At 42.5% G+C, this 14,536-nt stretch overlaps 1 long non-coding RNA gene across 3 annotated transcripts in view; it reads left to right on the plus strand.

The window, feature by feature from the left end:
• The first annotated feature begins 1,936 nt into the window (after positions 1 to 1,936).
• LOC138797802 (uncharacterized) overlaps positions 1,937 to 14,536 on the plus strand; it is a 131,503-nt gene continuing 118,903 nt past the window's right edge. For all 3 annotated transcript variants that reach the window (XR_011363996.1, XR_011363995.1, XR_011363994.1), the window contains exon 1: positions 1,937 to 2,098. This is a non-coding gene — a long non-coding RNA (uncharacterized lncRNA). The remainder of the gene's footprint in view (positions 2,099 to 14,536) is intronic.

Raw genomic sequence — 14,536 nt, forward strand, 5'->3', positions numbered from 1 at the left:
GTATCTATTGCGAACGACCGAACGATGTCTTATTCAATGCGAACGATTTGCGAACGAGCAACGATAAAAATAGGTCCAGGTCTTATAAAGCGATCAACGATTTCTCGTTCGGTCGTGAATCGTTAACTGCATTTCAACCGAACGATTATCGTTTAGATTCGAACGATTTAACGATAATCTGAACGATAATCGTCCGGTGGAATAGGGCCCTTAGGGTCCTATTACACCAACAGATTTTCTGACAGATTTTTGCAACCAAAGGCAGGAAGGGACTAGAAGCAAAAATCAGGTTATAAAGGAAAGATTGGATGTCTCCTCTTTTCAAATCCGTTCCTGGCTTTGGCTGACATCGGTCGGTGTAATAGAGCCCTTAGACCAGGCTCACACCACTATTGTACTATCCTTGGCCCATTTACACTGGTAACCTGTCAACATTTTAACAGGTTGCCAATGTATAGATCCCATTTGTGCTGTGGACCTGGCCTTAGAATAGCCCTCTAAATAAGGGGACTGTTTTCTGACACGGATAGACTGGCGCCGTCACGGGCAAGCCGGTCCATTTTTCGATCCGCAACCCAGTTCCCGTATACGGCGCCGTTCTATCCACGGGTTTCGGGCCGGTGCTCAAGCACTAGAGGCGGGCTGGCCCGCCCCCAGTGAGAGGGAATCCCTCCCCTCTATGACACGGCTCCATTGATTCTAACAAAGCCGTGTCATACAGGCGAGGGAATTCCCTCCCAATGGGGGCGGGCCGGCCCACCTCTAGTGCTTGAGCACCGGTCTGGGACCTGTAGATAGAACGGCGCCGTACACGGGATTCGTGCCGCAGATCGACAAACGGACCGCGCCACCGGCTTCCCCGTGACAGTGCCGTTCTATCCCTGTGTGAGATTAAAGAGGATGTACCTGGTGGTACATCCTCTTTAAAGCGGAACCATCATTCCAGTTGACTTTTCAGAAGTTATCTTGAGCAATCAGATCCGCAGTTGGATCAGGATTTTTGGAAATTTAGGCACAAAAATGCATTTCTATCTCTATATATGCGTTTGTTAATAGAGTAAGGGTCCGTTCACACTACAGAATCTGTACGGAATTTTAAGTGTGCCGTGGACCCACTTAAATTTTCGCCTGTTCCATTGATTGAATATGATGTCTCACGTGCACCGTCTGCCCAAAGAAATTGACATGGCAAGTCTTTGGGCGGATGGCAGAGTGCATGTGAGACATCCTACTGAATCAAGGGGACACAATTCCGTGCAAATTTCGTATTGTGAACTGACCCTAAGGGGGAGATTTATCAAACATTGTGTAAATTGAAACTGGCTCAGTTGCCCCTAGCAACCAATCAGATTCCACCTTTCATTCCTCACAGACTCTTTGGAAAATGAAAGGTGGAATCTGATTGGTTGCTAGGGGCAACTAAGCCAGTTTCACTTTACAACATGTTTGATAAATCTCCTCCTAAGTATTAATCTATCCAGTATTGGGCTAGGTTTACACAACATCTTTTTTTGGCCATTCGACGGCCGTCTTTGTGGACATTCATCATTTGACCTCACATTGAGGGACGCCCACATAAACGGCCTTCGAATGGCCAAAAAAACACATTGTGAACCTAGTCTTGAATTTTATGGGGCTGGGAAAAAGTCTGACCACATAAGTGTACTCTGTATAGACTTGTATGCCTAGTCTCCATGTGTACACATACTGTACCCACGATACCCACACACTTTCACATCACGTCCAGGCGGCTAGATTTCTATCTAAGAATGTAATCCTTGAAAGCTTTCAATGGGGATATTCACACTGTAAGAACAAGGTTGTTGATTTGTAGTCATTAAAATATTTCTGTGCGGGGAGGGTGGGGCTCCTACTCCTCAAGTACACGGTGTTCTCTTTCCTGATTTTCCTGATACCAGAAGAGACTTCTCCATAGCTTACGCTACGTCACTGCATCATCATCATCATTATTATTATTATCTGCAAAAATAAAACCATTACAGGGAAACAATGGGGCTAGTCATTAGGAGGTGACGTTCCATTGTCATACTGCCCGTCCATCTACCAGGCATTCCTTTCTGAACAACAGATTTAACAGGTATTCTTGGGTAATATTCTCTTTCTTATTGTTGTTCTTATTACCGAATCTGTATATTACGTCTTGCTGAGGCTATTGTTTATCACAGAGTTACGTAACTGAGCTGATCCACCGTGAAACCATCTCAACAGAAGTAAATAGGATTTCACGATTATTACATTAGGAAGTTGTTATGTGAACCTGGGTTAGGAAACCTATTGCTCCTGATGTCTCTTCTAGATTGTGACGTGACTGTATTGAAGTCCCAGGATACATAGGTTTATAGTGGACCTCTGGTGTACAAGCTTCTATAGGAAGCACCTCACAATATAAGCATACAAGCACAATCCCTTCTCTGCTCCCTATAATTATTTAGCAGTAGTTGTTAGGGCGCCTTTATGCAGAGAGATTTATCTGACAGATTTTTGAAGCCAAAGCCAGGAATGGATTTGAAAAGAGGAGAAATGTCAGTCTTTCCTTTACGACCTGTTCGATGTCCATGCAGCCCTTGCCCAAACACCTTACCTCTCCCCGCTCCCGGTCTTCTCTCCTGTGCTCCGCAGGCCACAGCGGTCCCATCCTGTGATTGGCTGAGCGACCATTACGACCTATAATCGCTTTGTGAAATAAAAGGCAACAATCGGCCAACATTCATAGAAAACTGAGACAGAGTTCCTGTCTCGGCCAGAGATGTCAACAGAGAGCACTGTGTCAGACTGAAAATAAAACAACATTTCCTGCATGACATACAGCAGCTGATAAGTATGGGAAGACTTGATTTTTTAATAGAAGTAAATTACAAATCTATATAACTTTCTGATATCAGTTCAGATGAAAGAAAAAGATTTTCGCTGGACAACCCTTTTAAAATCAGCCATTGAATAGGCCTGTGGGCTCTGCTTCAGAAATCTACACTAGTCCAAGCTAGTCCAGATTTGATCTACAATTTACTCTAGCTCTGTAACATAAAATGAGATAAATACAGCGTTACAGGAGCCTCTTGTTCCCGACCCCACCACCACCACTTTATGCCAAACACCACCCAATCGCGTTCAAACAAAACTTTGCCGCAGTCTTCATTTACCCACAGCGGCAGTACTTGCTCTTCCTGAAAATTTCCATAGGAAGTGATGGAATTAGGTCAACAAACTGAATCACCTGACTTTATTATTAATTTTCATTAACACAATTTATTGCTGCCAAAGCCAAAGGTATATTTATCTCCTGTTATTTATATCACACCAACATAGTTTGCTATGGCTGCAACAAACATTATGGACACATCTATACAGTATCCATCAACATATAGTGCCACACTATTTTATGGGGTACTCCCGCAAAAAATCTTTTACTTTTTAATCAACTAGTGTCAGAAAGTTATATAGATTTGTAATTTACTTATATTTAAAAATCTCAAGACTTTCATTACTTTTCAGCTGCTGTATGCCCTGCAGGAAGTGGTGTATTCTTTTCAGTCTGACATCTGAGAAAGAGTAAATCCCCATAGAAAACCTCTCCTACTCTATACAGTTCCTGTTTCGGACAGAGGAGGCAGCAGAGAGCAATGTGTCAGATTAAAAATAAAACACTTTCTCCAGGACATACAGCAGCTGATAAGTATGGGAAGATGAGATTTTTTTTTTTTTAAATAGAAGTAAATTACAAATCTATATAACTATCTGAAACCAGTAAAAGATTTTTGCTGGAGTACAACTTTAATATTTTTGCCCTCTGACCTGATGGTATAACATGTAGCCAGGCCACTTCCCACATGCAAGAAACACCCTGAATCTATTGGATTTCATCTTTTCGGTTCTGTTTGGAATCTGTGGATTCCCTTGAAACATTTGTATATTTAATAATGTACATATAGTAATAGTAATATATATATATATATATATATATATATATATATATATATATATATATATATAATACTAACAATAATATAGTTATATATTACTGTCATGTTTATGCAGGTGTATCATTCACATGCTTGTATCATAGTCATTTATTGCAGAACCGTCTCTCATGACATAAATGTTCACATTACATAATGTCCATAAAATCTGCACGGAGAAGAAGAAGGATTGTGTTCCAGCAAATAATCCAATCTGTCCTACTTTCAATCTTGTTACATAATTGGTCTTGGCAGGTCTCCTGAAGGTGCCGTGTCTCCATCTGATTTCTCAATTGGCATAACAACACGCTTTCCAAACATCTTCCTGACAAGTGACAGAAAGCTGCAGCAGGACGGAGAATATCATGTCAGATGAACATAATCCCAACTTAATATTCTTTAAACCTTATCCCTAAATTGACAATAATGGGACTCATTAATTATTGTTATTAAGGGATAGATTAATTTAATCACATTACTTTTCTTCTTAAAATGGTAATTCTAAGCTTCTCTAGACTGATAGATTGTTTGGTTACATCCAGTCAGAGACAATACTGGATATCCATTGAGAACAGTTCTATGGGGTATACTGGATTAAAGGGAATGGCCACTTTATAGTAAAATTGTTCAGTGTACTCACTGTATATACGGACAGCAGCTCCCTGTGTAACTCATAGAGCTAAAATCAGACTCCCCTCCTCCAGGCTGGGCTGTCCTGCTCTGTGGTGAGTCTGTCCATAAGATGGCCGAGCATAGAGGAGCATGTGACCATGCCACGCCTCCCAGTGTCCACCACTGAGCCTGTATTTGCCAATGGAGACACTGGGGCAGGGCATGGTCACATGCTCCTACATGTCGGCCATCTTATGGACACTTGCCACAGAGCAGGACAGCACGGCCTGGAGGAGGAGAGTCTGATGTTAGCTCTATGAGGTACACAGGGAGCTGCTGTCAGTATATACAGTGAGTACACTTACTAATACTGTACACTAAACTATTTTACTATAAAGTGGCCAACCCCTTTAAATTCAGGGCCTGAGTTTGACATTTCTGCTGTAGTACATCAGAGTATATGTTGGGATACCAGCAAAAAGGGGCAACATACTCACCATAAGCCCATTTAGTTTAATCTACTGAACATGGTCTACTACTAACTACATTTGATCCATTAACCCAAATCATACTTTTTTTTATGGGACTCAAAAACACAGAAGACCACACTGTTGGGTCACGCAAAATATAAGTATGCATTCAAGACAACAACAGTCATTAGTAGAATACATTCAGTCTATGAAAAACAATGGGCCTACTGCTACATTGCAGATTGTTTCAACTTTTTGTTGATATGCTAAAATATACCCCACTATACAGCCCAAACGCAATATACCCGCAGCATACAGCCTTACATAAATTTATTTTCTATTACATATGGTCATTTACTGAGCCTTTTTAGGAATTTGGCTCTCATTAAATACTGCCATAGAATTATTCTAAATTTTTCCCGCATGTCTTATTATACCATGCATTTTTCAAAAATTATACGTATTGGAAGGAATTGCTATGTATTATTTGGTGGGACTGATTTTTGTTATGTAATTTGGTTGTTATTCTTCTTGTAACTAACAAGTGGTGATGTCAATAGATGATGCATGACGGAAAGAATGTGGAAGAGTCTGCACGATCATATTACATCATCAGAATTATCTCTCCAATGTCACACATTGTTTTTCCCAAAAATAAGGAGGTAATAGGTCAATTTACCATGTTAATTTATGTATTCTGGCTATGGGCTGGACTGCCGCTTTACATGTTTAGGCTGGGTTCACACTACGTATATCTCAGTCAGTATTGTGGTCCTCATATTGCAACCAAAACCAGGAGTTGATTAAAAACACAGAAAGGCTCTGTTCACACAATGTTGAAATTGAGTGGATGGCCGCCATATAACAGTAAATAACTGCCATTATTTCAATATAACAGCCGTTGTTTTAAAATAACAGCAAATATTTGCCATTAAATGGCGGCCATCCACTCAATTTCAACATTGTGTGAACAGATCCTTTCTGTGTTTTTAATCCACTCCTGGTTTTGGTTGCAATATGAGGACCACAATACTGACTGAAATATACGTAGTGTGAACCCAGCCTTAATGTACACAGTTTGTCCATACGTGACATGTCCCTGTAATGTTGCTTCTGTTGAAATGTGGGGCAATAAATGCTTCTTATTTGGTAAAACTGTCTCCCGGTAGGTTTTCCAGTTGTGATATTATTTTCGGGATGGTATAAAAACTACCCATATTCCGGCGTATAAGACGACCCCCAACTTTTTCAGTTAAAATATAGAGTTTGGGATATACTCGCCGTATGAGACTAATCCTCTTCCAACGCACGGCAAATAAAAATTAATAAAAGAACATCAGACAGCAGCGAGATCTGAGAGGCAGAGAAGGAGGTATACTAATACCGGTAGGATACACGGGCGGACAGATGGGTGAAAGAGGTGTGTTCTTCTGGACACAGCGTCACTCTACCGTAATTCTTTTTTCCATACCCCGGATGCCTGCAGCTTGCTCTGCCCTTTATATGGCCACCACATATGGCAGGGAGGCGGCTGTTTTTGAGCTCCCCTCATCACATACGGCGACAGCAGATTCTATAGTCCAGGTCCGAAGTTTTTCAGCACCCGCCCTATAAGACGACCCCTGACCTTTGAGAAGACTTTCCTGGGTTATACACAGTATTTATTTATTCCGTAACTACACGGCGGGTACATCTATTAATAAATAAGTATGGTTTATTACAATCGTTCCGGATTCATTGCCACTTAGGAAGATATATTTTGAACACTCTGGTTTTAAACTCAACAAAAATATTCCAAAGAACCTTTCTGTGTAACATGCATATTCAACCACATTGGTGATTTAGTGCTATCTCAACATCATGCTAATCCATTTGGTGTTTGCTGTTTATTTCTACCATTTTCAGGTGATCTGTGGCTTATTCCTAAATCTGAAGGGCTAAAGTGTATAGGCAAGGATAGTAGGTGGTGTTTACTTTCAGGTCAGTTTGTTAGGAAATGTTTATGTTGGCTTGGACTAGAAAAATCTGGCATAATAGAAGAAAACGTATTGAGTGGGTAACTAAAATTAGTATTTTTAAAGGTGAAATTATGTAGTTGTTTATGCAAAGTTGAAATCAATGGCAGCATTTTGGTCACCCAAACTGTGTCTGTAGCACCTAGCAAAGTCTACCCAAAGATAATTATAAGTCAGGTTTTGGTCTCCAGCATTGGTTTGGCTCTAGTTGGCATTTTGACCAGTAGTACTTAGAGTCCAAGTGGTTTCACATGTCTTACTTTATTTTCCTATAAAACTGGCAACACAGAGACGTGAGGATGGGGGAAAGGCTCCACATGTATGGTAGCAGAAGTGTCCGTGCAACAAAGTGGAGGTTGGCAAGTAGAAGTCAAAGCAAGCACATCAGCAATTCCGGGATCCTCATTGTGTTAATAAATTCTTGGACCTGAGTAGGGCATATACTATTTGGAGAAAAAGTTAGAAAATGAATGAAAAAATCTATGTCTCAAAACCACCATCTGTTTGATTGAAGTATAATAACTAGAGATGAGTGAAAGCGGTCGGAAATTCCATTCATGAGCTTCGCTATTTTCGGTCAAACTTGTTAAGATTCGCAAATTGAACCTTAATGACTTTCATTAAAACAGCCAAAACGTCAGTAGCTACACTACTGGTACTATTACAGAAGGGCAAATTTGTTAAAGCGTGTTGTTGTAAAAGTTTCAAACATTGGAAACTCACAATTTAAAAAAATGGCAATCAGCCAGTCAATCATCCAATTTCCGCCATTCCTCTCCTCTCTGTCCCTATATCACTCTGTTAGTCTCTCCCTGCTCTGCTCTAACTGTCTACTGTCATCCTGCTGTCTCCTCCACACACAGCCGACTGGCCACCTCCATTACCAAACCGCCTTATATAGAGGGCAAAGAAACGAAATAGGGGGCTCTACCAAAATAACTCACAAAACGGGGTGACACTCAATGTCTAGATTATAACCATAATAAACCAAGAAAAGAAAAAAAAAGTCACCGGAGGGTGACGATACGCGTGGAGTTTTTCTCCCAGGGGCTGTTGCTCCATGACCTCTCTCAACCCAGTCATCGCTCACAATACTTTGATTGGGTGATATGATTGTTATTGCTTTTTTTGTGCGGTTTTCTTCTCCTTTGTATTATGATCCTTATTTAATTTGGGGTTTAACAGTGTTACATCTTATACCTAGCTACCTTTATTGGTTATTTACTTGATCTAGATCACCTTGTTTTTCACTGTATTAGGTCAGTAGTTCTTAGGTCTATTTGATTTTGCTGCACGCTGTGCCTGTGGTATTGATTCATTTTTCATTATATTTTTATTAGTATTTTGCATGCGACCCCCTGTAGGTCATATACCCATTGATGATAATTTTTATCTGGGTTGACTATGAATTTCTGGATTCCCGAGTGGAATTTTTTATTGTTTTTAATCATGTTTTTGTAGTGTTCTATGTTCTGTGATTTTTCATATATATTGTATTGTGTGGAGTGCACTCTTTATGTATGTCTAGCTTTTTTTCTTTTCTTGGTTTATGATATAGAGGGGGAGGTGCTGACATCACAGAGGAGCCCGCAGCTGATTGGACGGGTGCTAGGGATTATGGCTAATCCCTTTCTCCCGCCCAGTGATGCTCCAGACAGAATGTGAGGCTGCCATTTCAGGTTTTTTTTTAACTTCCTTAATGAATCGGCGGGAAGTCGCTTTGATCATCTCTAATAATAATAATAATATTTATTTGTATAGCACCAACAGATTCTGCAGCGCTTCCAAGTCCAAATATCTCTATTTTCCCACAAGGGTACTTTATATTGTCCATCAAAAAACTGAAGCTTAACTGTCCTCTCCTAAGATATGTCCTATGTTGGTATTTACACCATAGAAGGTAGACTGTATAGGATGTATAAGGTCTGTCGCTGGCCATGTGTACAAATATAGTTGAAACAGTGATTTACTATACGTAAAAGAGGGGACTTTATAGCACAGATCAAAATGGTGGTCTTGCATTTGCCAACCCCTTCATTACATTTGTACCAATATCCCATATGGAACCAACCGAGATTGTTCCCTCTCCCTCCAATCAGCTCAGCTTCTGCCTGGTGCGTTTCTATGGTATTTATGCCCTTGGGTATCAACAAAAAAGTTTACAGTCCCCCATAGCACCTGCTTTATGTATATCTGAATGATCAATGTCCATTTAGAAGCATAAAGTCCTGCAATCTCCAGGTGAACGGCTGAGGTCATATCCCCTTTTGAGAATCTCTGTCACTTTTGGAATTTGATTTGGAAGTAAAAGGATTTTCTTAATTAACTTTCCTAAATATATTTTATCACTTAGCCAACAGATTTGTGAGCTCTCCTTACAGAGTAATAGCTGTGAAGAAGAAATGCCATCTGCGTGTTTTTGTCACACATTAACCATAATGTGCAGTAAAGAAGATTGCCTCTCACCCAAAGTATCTTCATGCTTTATAATGTGCACTCATGACTATTGCAGCCATGTGCCGTTGTGCAGTTAAAGGAGAAGTCGGTGCATTATAAAATCCTGCAGCCGGCAGGGGCAAGGGGGAAAATTGATTAAAAGTACTAACTTAAAGAGGATGTACCATCAGGATTATCCTCTTTAATCTGAACCACAGATAGATCAGCGCTGTCACGGGGAAGCCGGTGCCATGGTTCGTTTTCGAACCGCGGCCCGTTCCCGTGTCCGGTGCCGTTCTATGCACGGGTACCAGGCCGGTGCTGAAGCATAGGAGGCGGGCTGGCCCGCCCCCAGTGGGAGGGATTTCCCTCCTTTCTATGACATGGCTCCCTTAGAATCAATGGAGCCGCGTCATAGAAGAGAGGGAATTCCCTCCCACTGGGGGCGGGCCGGCCCGCCTCCTGTGCTTCAGCACCGGCTCAGTACCCGTGCATAGAACAGTGCCGGACACGGGAACCGGATCGCGGTTCGAAAAACGGACCGTGGCACCGGCTTCCCTGTGACAGTGCCGATCTATCCCTGGGTCAGATTAAAGAGCATTTACCTGATGGTACATCCTCTTTAATGCCCCCTGTGCCAATGGTGATTGGTGGGACCAGCCATGGGTCCCCTGCTGAAAGGCATTTTCCCCCCGAGTTGTGATGACTGGCCGCTCAGCCAATCAGTGACTGGACTGGCGTCCCACCCTAGTCACTGACTGGCTGAGCAGTCAATCCATCAGCCGGGTCGTGATGTATCACTTCCGGAGATCCCGGAGTCCACCGCCGATTACCGCAGGCACGGGGAGAAGTAAGTTAATACGTCAGATGCATCAGACAATATTCCAGTATCACAACATTTTATGTGTTGCTGGGACTGGTGTAAAAATAGTAAAAAAAAAAATAAATGATGCTGACCTACAGGGCCCTCCACACATCCTGTTGCTACTCTTTTCAGTCCCTGGTCGCTTGTTGTCTTTCCCTGCTTCCGAAACTAAGTGTAGGATATGCTTAAAAGAGGGGACAGCACTGCAGTCAGTCAATAACTGGCTGAGCGGCCAGGTCTTAAGGGACCAGAAGGAGCTGGAATGGCAGCAATTTAGATAGGTATCACTTTTTTCATTTTGAGACTAACAACATATACGAATTGTTGTTACATCAGAATTTACCCCTACCTTTATGCTGATGTAAAGGGTCCGGATTCATAGAGATCAGTGTACTCAATGTAGTATAATAGGAACTATGTTTGGACAACCCCCTCTTAAAGAGGATGTAACATCCTCTTTAATCTGACCCAGGGATAGAACGGCGCCATCACGGGGAAGCCAGTGCCGCAGTCTGTTTTTTGAACCACGGCCCTGTTCCCTTGTACGGTGCCGTTCTATCCACGGGTACCGGGCCGGGGTGAAGCACTGGAAGCCTCCAGTGGGCGGAATCCCCTGCCCTTCTATGACCCGGCTCCATTGATTCTAATGGAGCCGTGTCATAGAGGGGAGGGAATTCCCTCCCACTGGGGGCGGGCCGCCTCCTGTGCTTCACCCCGGCTCGGTACCTGTGGATAGAACGGCGCTGTACATGGGAACCAGGTCTCGGTTAAAAAAACGGACCGCGGCATCGGCTTCCCCGTGACGGCGCCGTTCTATCTATTCTATTGGGTCAGATTAAAGAGGATGTACCTGATGGAACATCCTTTTTTTAAGAGAGAATAACTACTGTACTTTGCCATCAGCTCCATGGAGTGCTGTGCCAAATGGCTAATAATTTTTTGTCTGTCTTAAAGGGGTTATCCAGCGCTACAAAAACATGCCCACTTTTCCCCCTATTGTTGTCTCCAGTTCAGGTGCGGTTTGCAATTAAGCTTTTCAATTAAGAGTTTCAAAACCCCACCCAAACTGGAGACAACAGTAGGGGGAAAGTGGCAATGTTTTTGTAGCGCTGGATAACCCCTTTAAATTCCCACTAATTTGAGTATTTTGATGTTTCTGTAGGTACAGTGTATACAATTCTATATAACAATCATGTTTCTGGTTTTGATCATGCTAGCATTACACATTGAGTTGTTGAGCAAATTATTTTCATATACATGTATGACCCAAATTTGTGTTTAGGTGTGAATCATGAAATTAGTATGAGGACATGACACAGCTCCATCACGAAAATGATTATATTTGCTTGAGAAGTACAGACACGTTATGTAACCACAATAAACAAACACATGATGTAACCGCAAAAATCAACAAAAATTACTCACCCCCCCTCCCTTATCACCGTTAAGGGTGATTTGAATTTTGTTGCCTGATAGACTTTATTGCTCTCCTGGGGCTTGTGATGTTCTCTGTGTGATGGAAGCTTTGCACGGAGCATTAACATTCATGTGTGATCATTTCATAGGAAAGTTATTGAGCATTGATTAGAAATGTAACAGAGCTAGGTATCTACAAAAACATGGCCACTTTTCCCCTTCTCTTGTCTCCAGGTCAGGTGCGGTTTGCAATTAAGCTCCATTCACTTCAATGAAACTGAGTTTGAAACCCAACCCAATCTGGAGACAAGAGAGGGGGGAAAGTGGCCATGTTTTTGTAGCGCTGGATAACCCTTTTAATTGTCACCCAGAAATAGGGGATAAGCAATAAAAAGTCGCAATGTACCCGTCAAACACGACTATGCCCACCGACTCCCCTTCCATTCCGTTGCTATAGCCATGCCTAATGAAGAAGACTAAGCCAGCCCTTAGCCGTGATTTGGCAGTAGCCAAAACCAAATCTTTTACAGTAAGGGTACTATTACACCAAATGATTATCGGACGTACTTGGCCATTTACCCTCTGTTCCGGACGATAATCATTTACTGTAATAGGCTATGACGTAAAATGAGGATCAGCCGACATGCACAATGTCGGCTAATCATTGTGTTAAAACATGTTTTTAAAAAATGATCACGATAGGGACGATTTTGCAATCCTTGGCTAAATTTTTTTTTTAAATGTCAAAAGTTTTGTTGGTTTGGGTGCTCAGATCCTCACAGATCGGTGTACTCTCCACAATTTTGTAATAAAGTGCATTGAAAAATGTAGTTGCTAGCACTTTTGGTTGCTTAAAGGGGTACTTCACTGTGAGAAATCTTTTGATATAGGGCTGGTTATATAGAATATTAAAGAAGCTGTTCTTACCTCATTGTGCACCCTGGTGTCCTCCTGCAGTGTCCCCACTGAATGATCCCACCTCCACTTCTGAGATGGACTTGTCCTGGAAGTGACAGCCTGCTCAGCCAATCACTGACTGAGATATGGCACAGCACTGAAGCCAGTGATTGGCTGAGCAGGCTGTGACTACTGAAACAAGTCCATCTTGGAAGTGGCAGCAGGATCGTTCAGCGGAGATTCCGAGACATCAGGGGAGGGCAGAGAGGTAAGAATAGCTTCTTTATTTTCTTTATAACTGTATTAGAACTATATTTCTATACAACTGCTGCACTATATAAAACATTTTCTAATGCCCGGAGTAACCCTTTAAAGAGGATGTACCATCCTCTTTAATATGACCCACAGATTGAACGGCGCAGTCACAGGGAAGCCGATGCCGCGGTCCGTTTTTTGAACCGCGGCCCGATTCCCGTGTACAGCGCGGTTCTATCCAGGGGTACCGGGCCGGGAATAAAGCACAGGAAGCGGTCCGGCCCGCCCCCAGTGCGAGGGAATACCCTCCCCTCTATGACGCAGCTCCATTGATTCTAATGGAGCAGCATCATAGAGGGGCGGGGAATTCCCTCCTACTGGGGGCAGGCCGGCCTACCTCCTGTACTTCAGCTCCGGCCCGGTACCCCTGGATAGAATGGCGCCGTGCACGGAAACTGGGTCAAGGTTCAAAAAACGGACCGCGGCACCAGCTTCTCCGTGACGGCGCCGTTCAATCCGTGGGTCGTATTAAAAAGGATGCACCTGGTGGTACATCCTCTTTAAGCAAATTAGTTACCTGATTTGTTTAGCTTATTTGCCATTTAGAGTCTGGGGATGCAGTAGCTGGTTTCTGAGCTAAAGGAATAGTCACACATCTGTCCCAAAAATAAATACAAACATCTAAAAATCGATTGTAGTTTGTTATTTATTCATTAACTTTAGGGGGAAAAAAGCTATAAATGTTTTAAACAATAATATGGTTTCCTTTTATGGTGTTCCGCCTATGATCTTATATGCAGATCAATTTACACCTACTATTTTATATGCAGACTATTTCTTGCATTTTGCACATCAGGCCAGGTCATATCCTATTACAATGTTGTTGAACGTGTTTTCTCAAATCAATTAGGGCATTTGGATGTCATGGGGACGTGAATAGATTCCCCCACTTATTAGACGAAACGATTTTTAACAATTAGCGATTAACGATAAACGATCGCAAACAAGATTGTTTATCGCTAACCTGCAATCGTTCACCATATTACACAGAACGATAGTTGTTAGTAACGATCGTTATAACGATATTTACTACAATTGTTTACTCCATCTCAACCCGTTGAAAGAAGAAACAATGAGCAATTACACTGAATGAATAGTGACGGAGTGCGGAATTACTGTGAATAATTAGAGAATGATTAACCCTTTCACGACCTGGGGTCATTAATGCCTCAATGCCCAGGTCGTTTTAGGATATCAGCTTATGGGATCATAATGATCCTATAAGCTGATGTCCCTGTGTCTGCCCCCTCTCCTCTGTCCCCTACCGCCGTTACAATCTTGTGACAGCGGCAGGGGAGAGAGGGGAGGGAGCAGAGGTCATGGGCGCACCTCCCCCGTCGGCCTCCGTAGCCAGGAAACCAGAAGCCTGAGGCTTCCGGTTTCCATGGCTACCATCGGGGCTCTCCGATCACTTCGCAGAGCCCCGATGGACAGCGGACAGAGAATTCTCCCCCTGTAGAGGGAGAATTCTCTGTCAGGAGGCCTATAGATGCTGCGGTTGTGCTGACCGCAGTATCTGTGGTGTTAACTCTT

Source organism: Dendropsophus ebraccatus, chromosome 7, assembly GCF_027789765.1.
Source record: "Dendropsophus ebraccatus isolate aDenEbr1 chromosome 7, aDenEbr1.pat, whole genome shotgun sequence".
Lineage (NCBI taxonomy): Eukaryota > Metazoa > Chordata > Amphibia > Anura > Hylidae > Dendropsophus > Dendropsophus ebraccatus.